We start from the raw sequence: 12964 nt of genomic DNA, 5'->3' as shown, positions 1-12964 counted from the left end.
TTTTTTTTTTTGGACAGGCAGAGTGGACAGTGAGAGAGAGAGACAGAGAGAAAGGTCTTCCTTTGCCGTTGGTTCACCTTCCAATGGCCGCCGCGGCCGGCGCCCTGCGGCCGGCGCACCGCGCTGATCCGATGGCAGGAGCCAGGAGCCAGGTGCTTTTCCTGGTCTCCCATGGGGTGCAGGGCCCAGGCACCTGGGCCATCCTCCACTGCACTCCCTGGCCACAGCAGAGGGCTGGCCTGGAAGAGGGGCAACCGGGACAGAATCCGGCGCCCCGACCGGGACTAGAACCTGGTGTGCCGGCGCCGCAAGGCAGAGGATTAGCCTAGTGAGCCGCGGCGCCGGCCAATAGGATTAATCTTAAAAGGTCTTTCTCACCTATTGCATTGCCTGTGTAGAAAAAGGATATTAATTTTTGTGTGTTGATTTTATGTCCTGCTACTTTGCCAAACTCTGTAATTATTTCATTAAAAAGACTTTCTAACCCATTCTTTCCATGCCTTCAGGAACTCCTAAGACCCATAAGTTGGGTCTTTTGATAGTATCCCATAAATCTTCAACACTGTTTTTTAGTTTTCTAATTTTTTTTTTTCATTTTTTTGGTCTGACTGTAAAATTTCCTGAGATTTGTCTTCTAACTTAGCTATTCTTTCTTCTGCCATATCAAATCTGTTCTTAATACTTTCCACCATATTTTTTATTTGCTCTATTGAATTCTTCATTTCCAATTTTTTTAGTGTCTCTTTAAGATCTCAGTTTCATGGGAAAAATTTCCATTCATGTCTTGTACGGATTTCTTTAGTTCATGAATTTGCTTCTGATTACTTCTAAGCAACCCTATGATCAGTTTTTTTAATTCATTTCTGGCATTTTGTCAGTCTCTTCATCTTCACATTCTAGTATTGAAGTGTGTTCTTTTCAGGATGTCATGTTGTCTTCCTTATTCTTGTTTTGTGAATTGCTGAGTTTCTTATTAGACATTTTTGGTGATACTTGTTCATTTTTTTCTTTCCCTGTGGTTGCTTTTGCTTTGAACTATGCCTCTGTGGCTTAGTGGAGTGACTGCTCTTTCAGTGAATACCCAGAGGCATGTAGCCATGGAGCTCTCTTCAGTTCTGGGTGCTGGGTGAGGGGAGTGTCCAAGGTGACCCCCAAGTTGGGCGTGGTAAATCTCTCTCTCTCTCTCTCTTTTTTTTTTTTTTATAATCAGAGGGGAGGTTTGTTCTGTCCTGTTGGCATATTCTGACGCTTACCTCCTCTCCTCAAAGGAGATCAATGCCTGAGTGCTAGCCCCAGTGAGTAGTTTTCATCCACGCCATCACAAGAACCACACAAAGGATCCGTGCAATCCATGGTGTGAACATAGATCCTGCAGCAGTGACCCTCACCAGGGAATCAGGGAGCCTCAAGTATGTGGAGCCGCCCACAGTGACTGCCCAATGTCCCAGCCACACCCTGCACCTTCCCACGCAGCCACAGTTTTTTCACAGTACCAACACAGAGGGCTCCCGCAGTCACAAGCTCCCAGCCCTCTGCCGGTTCTCCCAGCCAGACTCAGGCGTCTACACTTGTGTGGTTGCTGGGCATGTGGACATGAACTTATGCAGGTGTCACGTATGTCCAAAATGGCACCCGCCTGCTCTCAGCTAGTTACAGGAGCTGGGCTGGGTGGTTGGGGAAAGAGAAACGCCCGCCCCCCGTTTTTTCTCTCTAGGTTGGCGAGTACACTGTCCCCAACAGGATTCAGCCAGACCCCGTTTTTTCTCTCTAGGTTGGCGAGTACACTGTCCCCCACAGGGTCCAGCCAGACTCCCACCAGGCTCCTCCCACAGCTGTATCGCCAGCGACTTGGGCTGCTGCAGTCTGGTCTCACCTCATTCCATACTGGTGCTGAGGCTCTGGGCTGCGGGGTCCTGAGTTGCACATGTACACCCTCCACGGGGGTCCAGTGTGTCCCTCTGATTTGCGTGCAGTTTCCTCTGCTGTTTTCTTCCTAACTCTTCCCTGAGACTGCCTTCTTTCCGCTTCTTTCTAACACTGTCTTCCCCTAGACTAGAGCGGTGCGTTCCCTGCTGTTCACCGTGGTGGAAAACCCTAGACTCTTTTGGTGGAAAACCCTAGCTCTTGCTTGCTTTGAGCATTCTCTGCTGGGAGAGGTTGTGGCTGAGAAACAGTTCTAGTTTTGAGCTCAGCGTTTGCTGGCTCCTTTGCATTTCTACCCGATTCTGCTTGAAAATGCGCACCCTCTCCCGCAGCCATCTCTGTGTGCACCTCACAGTGCACGTGGCAGAGGGATCAGCTGACGCTCTGGATGTGCAGCTGGGGGATTGCCTAGCTAGAAGCAACCGTTCCTTACCAGCATTTCCTGTTTTCAGTCTCCCCGCGGTGCACAGTTTTGTTAGAGTTTCCACCACTTCACAACGAACGTCTCTCTTCCAGCTGCTGATGACCTTTCACCCTCCTTTGGGGCCTTCCCAGTTCTCTGCAGGAGGCTCCCCAGGCTTTGCTGGTGAGATCCTTAGGCCCACCACCCAGGCTTGTGTTCTCAGTTTTGTTATATTAGCACCCTAGTTTCACGCGCCAGGTTCTGTTCTGGCAACTCTTGCTGTACAACAAACTGCTCCAAAGCTGCTCCCAGAATCTGCAGAGCTCTTCCGCACCCAGCCCTGGGAATCACTCGGTGGCAAACTCACGTCAGAGAAGGCCATGTGAGGTGGGAGCTTCTGCCTGGGATGGACAGAGTAAACCGCATAGCATTACAAAGGGAGCAAAGTATATTCAAATATTCTTAATCTAATTGATAAAGCAATATGTGCTTCTTTAACAATGCAAAGCGAGTTATAATGACAGGCCTAATAACCATAGTGATTTAGAGGTTGGAGAAAAGAGAGGAGTAATTCATTTTCCCATTCAGGTTTGTGGAGCTCCTGGCTTTTTGTCCGCGTGTCCAGTGGCCTCTGCCTGCCACAAAACACTGTCCAGCAGAGGGGCTTCTTTCCATGGCAACTTGGGTGGGTGCTGCTGCTGCCCACAGCTGGGTGGACGCTGCCCTCAGAGGACCTGGAGTTTTCTTTGTCTTCAGCCAGCAGTCTTGCTCCAGAGTCTGTTCTGAATCTGTTTAGTGTGCATCTCTGTCTCCTGTGAGCAGCATGGTGCAGTTCAGCCCATTTTTACGTGACAGCTGCCTGTCTTTAGTCTGGGCCTTCCCTGAACGACTTGGTGGTGTTTTCAACCACGCATTACTCAACAGCTGGTTGGCCTTTGTGTCTTCAAATTGCTTTGCCTTTCTAAGGTTGATCCTGATTTCTATAAATCTGTCTCACATGAAAAATATCTTTCAGCTGTCAAAGAATTATTTCAGATCTTCTTGAAAGATTAAAAGCATTTTTAAATTTCAGGTCAGTATTAGTTGTCATAAGCTTTGCGTTTTAGACGGAAACATTCAATTATACATGAGTATGGCAGGAAATTGCTGATTCTCAGTTCAAAACTGTGTATGTGTCTCCCTTCAGGCCCAGCGGTGTACGGACCTGTGGAAGGACCTATCCTGGAAGTGGGCTCGAGGCCCTGTGAGCGAGGAGTCCTTGGGTTCCGGTCAGGTGGAAAGTCGCCCGTGGAGGTGAGATTCAGCAGGCCCTGCCATGGCCCTCCCCACTGCTCCCTGTGTGGCCCCGGGAGGGCCGAGGTCTGTTGCCTTGATCCGAGGGTGCTCATGATGTTAAGTAAGTCTGCCAGACTCCGTTGCCAGCAGGCCTCGTCCTTCCCAGTCTGTGTGCTGTTTGGCCAGGAAGAGTTCTCGGAAATTCTGCCAGTCATTACCAAGTCTGCTCAGAGTCCTTCAGCCCTTCACACTTTCCCTGAGATTAAGTTCAAACTCTGGCGTGGCCTCTCGAAGATCCTGATCACTGCTTCCCTTCTCATCCTTACCTGACGCCCACCTCTGTTGTTGCCCGGCCGTGGACCCTTGCCCGCCTTACAGCCTCGCTCAGCAGCGTTCAGGCACTCGTGTTGTAGAATGGGACTGTTGCTTAGAGGCTTTGTTGCTCTTTGGCTCATCTGCACCTGATTCCTTTTTTTTTTTTTTTTTAAAGATTTTATTTATTTATTTGACAGGTAGAGTTACAGACAGTGAGAGGGAGAAACAGAGAGAAAGGTCTTCCTTCCTTTGGTTCACTCCCCAGATGGCTGCTACGGCTGGCGCTGCACCTATCCGAAGCCAGGAGTCAGGTGCTTTTCCTGGTCTCCCATGGGGTGCAGGGCCCAAGCACTTGGGCCATCCTCCACTGCACTCCCTGGCCACAGCAGAGAGCTGGACTGGAAGAGGAGCAACCGGGACTAGAACCGGTGCCCATATGGGATGCCGGCGCCGCAGGTGGAGAATCAACATAGTATGCCCCAATTTCTTTTTTTTCACCGTTTCCGGGCCTGTCTGTCCCTTCAGCTGTGCAGTAATGCAGTGTTTGTAGCATAATTATTACATGAAAGTGAGTCATCTTGACTCAGCTACAAGAACTGAGTGACCTGTTTACAGAAGGGTGGCTTGACAACCCTGTGTGAAAGGAAGGAAGGAAGGGCTGATTAAGCAATGTTTAAGTGTGTGACTGCCAGTCATTAATGATACAAACAATAGCTGGCTTGATTGCGTGTGATAAAACATTCAGCGCCTCACTAACCCAGCTCTCCTGCTGGAACAGAGTCACAGTAATCTCGCTCACTTGTAGCAGGACAGTATCGTTTGAGGTTTGAGTTTGGGAAATAGGTCAAAAATCTTGTCTGCGGAGACTTCACGTCCTCATATGATGGGTGTCTTTATGCTGAGACGCTGAGTGACTCAGCATGGGAGCATTCGTGTCTGTACAGGGTGAGTGCAGGGACGACGGCTTGGGAAGGGCTGTCCTCTGTGTTAGTCACGTGGTGACGGGGAGACACAGGACTCGGTGTCCCGTCCCAGTCAAACTGGCTGACTTTGGTGCTGTGCGTTTTCCTCAGAGGCAAACTGACCATCTTATTGGGAACATCAGCGGGATCTTACATGAAAGTGCTCTGCAGATTTAGGATTGGAGCACGATTTTAGCTGCGTTGTGCCAGCATTGTATCTCTGGGCCGATCCCTTAAACTTTTGGAGCTGGGTTCCTTTCCAGGTAAAACGAAGGCAGTTGGCCAGCCTGTTTGACTTGAGGAGTGCTATTTACATAAGTTACAGTTGATTATTTTTCCTTTTTCTCCTCTGCTGTCCCGTTGCATTCATTACCTTGCTAACACTGTGGTGACCACGTAACACAGCGTTTCATTCGTCTTCATTTATCTTATCTCATTTAATTTTCCGAGCAGTCTTGTAGGGACAGTGTACAAGCCTTATTTACTGATGAGAAGGCCTGAGGCTCAGCGAGCCTGCGAGATCATTGGTGCTCAAGGGAGGTCTCCGAGGCCCATGTTCATTTGTTAACAAGCATGTGGCTTGAGTGAAGACACGTCGCCACATACCTCAGCTAAAGCAGCTCTAATCTCCATTATTTTCCCTTTGTTTTCTTCCCAAAATGAACAGTTGGTGCCTTACCAAGATGTTATTATAGAAGAATATACATATATTTGGTAGCAGTAAGCATAGTTTGGGAAATTGTTTGCTTTTTTTTTTTTGACAGGCAGAGTGGACAGTGAGAGAGAGAGACAGAGAGAAAGGTCTTAGATTTATTTCATTTTTTTAATAGAAAACTTTTATTTAACAAATATAAATTTCAAAAGTACAACTTCTGAATTATAATGGTTCTTCCCCCCATAACCACCCTCCCACCTGTAAACCATCCCACCTCCTACTTTGTCTCCCATCCCATTCTTGATTAAGATTCATTTTTAATTATCTTTATGTACAGAAGATCAACTCCTGAGTAAAGATTTCAACAGTTTGCACCCACACAGACACACAAAGTATAAAGTACTGTTTGAATATTAGTTTTACCGTTAATTCTCATAATACAACACATTAAGGACAGAGGTCCTACATGGGGAGTAGCTGCACCATGACTCCTGTTGTTGATTTAACAATTCACACTCTTATTTATGACGTCAGTAATCACTGGAGGCTCTTGTTATGAGCTGCCAAGGCTATGTATGGAAGCCTCTTGAGTCCACAAACTCCGACCTTATTTAGACAAGGCCATAATCAAAGTTGAAGTTCTCTCCTCCCTTCAGAGAAAGGTACCTCCTTCTTTGATGGCCCATTCCTTCCACTGAGATCTCACTCACAGAGATCTTTCATTTAGGTCATTTTTTTGCCACAGTGTCTTGGTTTTCCATGCCTGAGGTACTCTCATGGGCTTTTTAGCCAGATCCAAGTGCCTTAAGGGTTGATTCTGAGGCCAGAGTGCTGTTTAGGGCATTTGCCATTCTATGAGCCTGCTGTATATCCCGCTTCTCACATTGCATTGTTCCCTCCTTTTAAATTCTATCAATTATTATTAGCAGACACTGGGCTTATTTATGTGATCCCTTTGACACTTAATCCTATCTTTATGATCAGTTATGAACTTAAACTGATCACTTTAACTAGTAAGGTGGCATTGGTACCTGCCAACTTAATGGGATTTGGAGTCCCATGGCAAGATTTTAGCTTTCCCCTTAGGGGTAAGTTTGAGGGATTGTGTGCCGAACTGTATACCTCCTCCCTCTCTTATTCCCACTCTTATTTTTAACAGGGATCAATTTTCAGTTGGGTTTATTTATTTGAAAGATAGAGTTACAGAGGGAGGTAGAGACAGAGGGAGAGTTCTTCCATCTGCTGGTTTGCTCTCCAGATGGCTGCAATGGCCGGAGCTGTGCCATTCCGAAGCCAGGAGCCAGGAGCTTCTTCAGGGTTTCCCGCGTGGGTGCAGGGGCCCAAGGACTTGAGCCGTCTTCTGCTTTCCCAGGCCATTGCAGAGAGCTGGATCATAAGAGGAGCAGCCGGGACTAGAACCGGTGCCCATATAGGATGCTGGCACTTCAGGCCAGGGCTTTAACCTGTTGCGCCACAATGCCAGCCCCCAGTTTGGAAATTTTAACATAGTGCCATTGCAGAATGTCATACTAACATTATGTTATATGTGCTACATGTTTAGAAATATTTAAGTACTGAAAAATGTTGTTTGTTCTTCAAATAAGATGAGCTAATTGCTTTTTAATAGTTATAGTTTATATTTTAAATGTAGCATTTAATGACATAGGTGTTGCAAACTTCAAACTGTTTTGTGCTTGCCATAAAAGGAAAATGGATGATCTGTGTCTTATTTGCTTCATTTTAAAAGATTCTAATTTATTTTGTAGTTCTAGAGAAGGTGTTAAATATATAAAAGTTTTCTGTAATTTCTAAAAGTTAATGTTTTAGGAAAGTGTTTATGGTATCTATTTACATTAAACTTAGAAAACATCTCTGGACTCTGATGTGTAGGTCGAGCACATCCAGAAACATCTGATCTGTCAAGAGTTCCCTTCCGAATGCTGTGCTTTAGCATCTCCCCCTGCACGCTCGGGGATCCCTCACCCCGCACACCTGCCCTAGATACTGAGCTCTCTTGGAACACGCTTGCTTTGGGTGACTGACAGCAGTGATCCAGCCAGGGCTCTGATGCTGCTGCCTTCTGATTCAGAAACCTCTGCCCTTGTGGCCTTTCTGAACTCAGATTTCCCTTTGCTTCTGTTCAAGTTTCCTGGTGGTCATTACTCGTCTAAAAGTGAGTTCCTGTGAATAGCTCATTGGTCATAGTTTTATTTTTATCTTCCCAACTGATGGCTTTGAAATGGCCAGGGCACTTTCAGATCTTACCTGCTCCTGTTCTTAACCATGTTCTCAAAATTCCACCTCCATTGGCCTTCTTTTCTTCTGTGCAATTACGCCACGGATATTCCAGCTTCAGGGTCTTCCACTGCTTGTCTCTCTGTGGGCAGTGGTCTTACCCCAGCCTGCTGGTTTGCTGGTTTTCCTTAAAGTCACAGCTTAAATGTTCCTTTTTTGAAAAGATTCCCTCGACAGCTCACTATAAATGAGTGCTCCCCCAGCTTGTGCTTATTACTTGCTTGTGTTTTGTTTTCTTCTTAGCACCTAATCACTAACTGATATCTTTTTCTTATTCATCTCCCTTGATGGGGACAGAAGACATTTGTCCTGTGTAGTACTGTATTTCCCAGTACCTAGAATAGTATCTGCTGCGGTAGATCTTCCAGTAAATATTTGTTGTATGAATAAATGAATGGATGCTTTTGCTACTGGCTATCTACAAAGGTATCTTTTTACTCTTTTCCATTTTGTGTGGATGGAGTTAGGAGGGTATAATTGTGTGCTTAACATTTTTTTTTAAAAATTTATTTATTTAAGAGGCAGAGTTACAGAGAGATAGAGACAGAGAGAAAGGTCTTCCACCTGCTGGTTCACACCTCAAATGGCTGCAACAGCTAGTGCTGCACCAGTCCAAAGCCAGGAGCTAGGAGCTTCCTCCAGGTCTCCCATGCAGGTGCAGAGGCCCAAACACTTTGGCATCTTCCTCTGCTTTCCCAGGTGATAGCAGAGAGCTGGATTGGAAGTACAGCAGCTGAGACATAAACCCATGATCCCATATGGGATGCTGGTGCCACAGGCAGAGGCTTAGCTCACTATTGGATCCTGAATTTTTTAAAAAATTTATTTGAGGGACTGGCATTGTGGTATAGCTGGTAAAACCTACCACCTGTGACACTGGCATCCTGTATGGGATCCTCTTCATGTCCCAGCTGCTCCACTTCCCATTGAGCTCCCTGCTCATGGCCTGGGAAAAGTAGCAGAAGATGGCCCAAGTATTTGGGGCTCTGCCATCCACGTGGGAGACTTGGATGAAGCTCCTGGTCCCTGGCTTCCGCTTGGCCCAGCCCAGCTGTGAAGTGAACTAGCAGATGGAAGATTCTCTCCCTCCCTGCCTCCAGAACTCTGATTTCCAATAAATAAATAAATATTTAACAAAAATGTATTTGAGAGGCAGAGAGACAGAGGCAAAGAGAGAAAATGAGAGGAAGAGAGAGAGAGAGAGAGAGACAGAGCTCCCATGCAATTGTTCACTCCTCAGATCCCCACAACAGCTGGGGGGGGGGCACAGCCAGAAACCTGGAATGCAGCCCACGTCTCCCATGTAGGTGACAAGAACCCAATTACTTGAGCCATTACCACTGTCTGCCAGGGTCTGCATTAGCAGGAAGCTGGATTAAGGAGCCAGGGCCAGGAACCAAACGCAGACACTCGGATGTGACACGGGAGTATCTTAACCAGTAGGCTCAATCCCCACTGCTGTTTGTGTACTTCTGATGTTTTTCTCTTTCTTCGCTGTTCCATTCCCTCATCAAATTCTTTCCAAGTAAGGGGAAAACATTCTAACTCTGAAACTCTTGAGATGTGACTGTTTCGATCTGTCTGCTGCTTGCCAGGTGGATGTCTGAGCGGGTGCAGCCTAGTCACAAAAGCAATTAACAGGTAGGAAAATTGGCTCCTTAACAGCTGCTTCAGTCTTGCTTGAGTTGGCCTCTCCCCCCAAGGAGCTGTCACTGTCAGCCTAGCAAAATGAAAATGCCCTCTTATAAACATTTTTTACTGAGATTACAGAACAGAAACAAATTCTAGGTTTATAAAATGAGTTCAAATATGTCAACAGAATAGAACAGAATAATGACCTGCTCCTGCAATTTGAATTCCGAGTCACGGCAGCAATGTTTGTTTTCAGAAGAGATGTCATTGAAACCCTGGCACTTTCAGTTCTATTGAGATGACTTTATTATGCCAAAAAGGTAGATTACATGACTTATTTATTAGTATTGGAGAGGAAAATGACAAATTCTTTAAGTATAATTTTGACCCTCAGGGCTTTGGTTTATAGTCATTGAGCCATTGCTTCTTTGATTAACTCAATGGAAAAGGGTAGGCAGTTTTGAGTGAATGCTGCTTGATTTCTCTTCTATTTCATTCCCCCAGCTGTTAATTCAGTCATACAGATTCCTTTTGATCTTGGGAGACTGTAACCATCGTTAGTTTCCATAATCAGTGTGTACTTGCAGATGTTAAAAAATGGATTTCAGTATAACAGTGTGCTGGTTCTGGGTTGTGTGTTGACATATGCCTGGATACTATCAAATGTGGTGTTGGTCTGCCTTGATTGTTTTGGGCAAGTGTGAGCTACTTATGATATGTACTCCCTTTGAGTTTGCCTTCTGACCAAGGCTCCATGGTTTTCATCCTGTTGGGATTTCTGACCTTTCATGAAATGCAAAGAGTTTGTGTCATTAATCACTGCTTTAAATGTTTAGTTACAAAAATAAGAGAGGCTCCATGGGAAATGAGGGCATTAACTTGTTTTTTAATGAAAAGCTATCCGGTTGTCAAATAAAGGACCAAAACCACACGATCATCTCAATTGATGCAGAAAAAGCGTCTGACAAGATTCGACACCCTTTTAGGATTATATGAAAAAATAAAAGCAGAACGTGACAGACTGGAGATAGGAGGAGTGTACTCCCACGCAATAAGGGTCTTATTAAGAGCCCACAGCTGATCTTGTACTCTGTGGTGGAAAATTGTAAGATTGTAGTCTACGATCAGGAACAAAGCAAGGACTGCCATTCTTACCACTTCTGTTCAACATAATATTGGAAGTACTTGCCAGAACAATCAAAAGGTATCAAAACTGGAAAGGAGGAAGTTATCTGTTTAAAGATGATGTGACTTCCTATGTAGAAAACCCTAAAGATTATACCAAGTAATTTTCAGAGCTAATAAATTTAACAGTGTTTCTGGATATAAAACCAACACACAAAAATCAGTTCTATTTCTGTATACCAACAATGAAAACCCAAAAATGAAAATAGGAAAATAGTTTCATCAAAGAGAATACATTTTTGATTAAATTTAATCAAAGCCCACTAATACTTTTGGGAATCACTTGTATAGTTTGTTACCAGATAAGTTTCTCTTAACAAGTAGAGCACCTGAAGACCGAGCAGCAGAAACACCAAAAGAAGTTAAAGAAGACCTAAATAAATAGAAACACAGCCCATGTTCATGAATTGAAAGATACAAAACATTTTTAAGATGCCAGTACTGCCCAAAGGAGTTTACAGATTTAGTGCCACCCAGTCAAAATTCCAGTAACTTTTTTTTTTCGGGAAAGAAACATTTATCCTAAAATTCATGTGCAGCTTGAAGGCACTCCAAGTCATTAAAACAATCTTGAAAAAGAACAAAACTAGGCCGGCGCCACGGCTCTCTAGGCTAATCTTCCACCTGCGGTGCCGGCACTCTGGGTTCTAATCCTGGTTGGGGTTGCCGGTTCTGTCCCAGTTGCTCCTCTTCAGTCCAGCTCTCTGCTGTGGCCTGGGAAGGCAGTGGAGGATGGCCCAGGTCCTTGGGCCCTGCCCCCACATGGGAGACCAGGAGGAAGCACCTGGCTCCTGGCTTCGGATCGGTGCAGCACAGGCTGTAGCAGCCATTTGGGTAGTGAACCAACGGAAAAGGAAAACCTTTCTCTCTGTCTCTCTGTCTCTCTCTCTCTCTAACTCTGCCTGTCAAAAAATAAAAATAAGAAAAAAAAAAAAAGAAAAAGAATAAAACTAGAGATTCTACACTTCCTGATTTCAGAACTCACGACAAAGCTAGAGTGACGGGCACATGAGCGTATTCTTCAGAGGCAGCATTTGGTCTGGTAATTAAGATGCCACTTGGGATGTCCGCCTCTGAGTGCCTGGCTCTGCTCCCAATTCCATCTTCCTGTGAATATGCACCCTGGAAAGAAGCAGATATGACCCCAGTAGTTGAGCCCTTGCCACCCACCTGGGAGGCCTGGATTGAACTGCTGGCTCCTGGCTTCAGCTTGGTCCTGGTATAGCTGTTGTGTAGGCACTTGGGGAAATAATGCCCCACTGTCACTCTGCCACTTCAGAAGGTTTATGGGATCTCAATTACAAATATGTTTATTTTTGTGAATACAATTTGAAATCAATGCACTGTTTTTCAAGATACATTTTCTGTGGGCTCTTTGAGAACTGTTATGATACTGGCATCAACACAGACATACTAGAATTGAGAGATCAGAAGTATAACCTCAGAAAATGATGAAATGGTTTTTGACAAGGGTGACAAGATTGTTTTCAGCAAACGGTATTAGGAAAAGTAGATACCCATAATAAAAAAAATACAAGTTGAACCCTTAAGTTGCACAATTTTGAAAAGATAGCTTAATGTGGACCATGGACCTAAATATACGAGACAAAACTCTTAGAAGTATGCAAGGTGAAAAGACTCAAGGAGTTAGATTTGGCGATGATGTTTTGGATTTGACACCTAAAGCACAGGTGAGAAAAGAAAAGTAGATAAATTGGACTTCAGTGCAATTAAACACTTTTGGGAGTCACAGAACATTAACAACAGAGTGAAGAGGCAACTTTTAGAATGGAGAAAATACTTGCAAATCATATCTAATGTGGGATTGATATTTAGAATATATAAAGAACTTCAACCACTCAACAATAGCAAAAAAAAAAAAAACCCTCAAAAAGTGGTCAAAGGATTTGAATAAATGTTTCTCTAAATGCACAAATGGATGTAAGCACATGTAGAGATTATTAATATCGCTAAGCATTAGGGAAATGCAAGTCAAAACCATTGTGAGGGGATAGGCCCTTTGGTTAAGATGCCAGTTAAGACACCCACATCCTATATCAGAGTGCCTGGGTTCAAAACCTGGCTCTGGCTTCTGACTACAGCTTTCTGTCAGTGTAGACCCCAGGAGGCAGCCATGATGGCTCAGGTAGTAGGGTTGCTTCCACTCATGTGGGAGACCTGGTTTAAGTTCTGGGCTCCTGGCTTCAATCTGGCCTACCCCAGCCTTTGCGGGGGTTTGAGGAGTGAACCAACATTTGGAGCTCTCTGTCTCTGCCTCTCAGATTAAACAACAGTAACAAGGTGCTACCACTTCGCCCC

General features: G+C 44.9%; 1 protein-coding gene across 12 annotated transcripts in view; it reads left to right on the top strand.

The window, feature by feature from the left end:
• PEAK1 (pseudopodium enriched atypical kinase 1) overlaps positions 1 to 12964 on the top strand; it is a 346647-nt gene that overhangs the window by 88601 nt on the left and 245082 nt on the right. For 10 of the 12 annotated variants that reach the window (XM_051834588.3, XM_089310835.1, XM_051834581.3 and 7 more), the window contains one exon: positions 3513 to 3619. The exons of the other annotated variants lie outside the window; for them this stretch is intronic. The gene's annotated coding sequence lies outside the window, so the exon portion shown is untranslated. The remainder of the gene's footprint in view (positions 1 to 3512; positions 3620 to 12964) is intronic. 12 annotated transcript variants of the gene reach the window in all.

The sequence above is a fragment of the Oryctolagus cuniculus genome, chromosome 12 (assembly GCF_051225735.1).
Source record: "Oryctolagus cuniculus isolate XC-2025 breed Fujian yellow rabbit chromosome 12, ASM5122573v1, whole genome shotgun sequence".
NCBI lineage: Eukaryota > Metazoa > Chordata > Mammalia > Lagomorpha > Leporidae > Oryctolagus > Oryctolagus cuniculus.
This window is presented reverse-complemented; position numbering and strand designations above follow the sequence as displayed.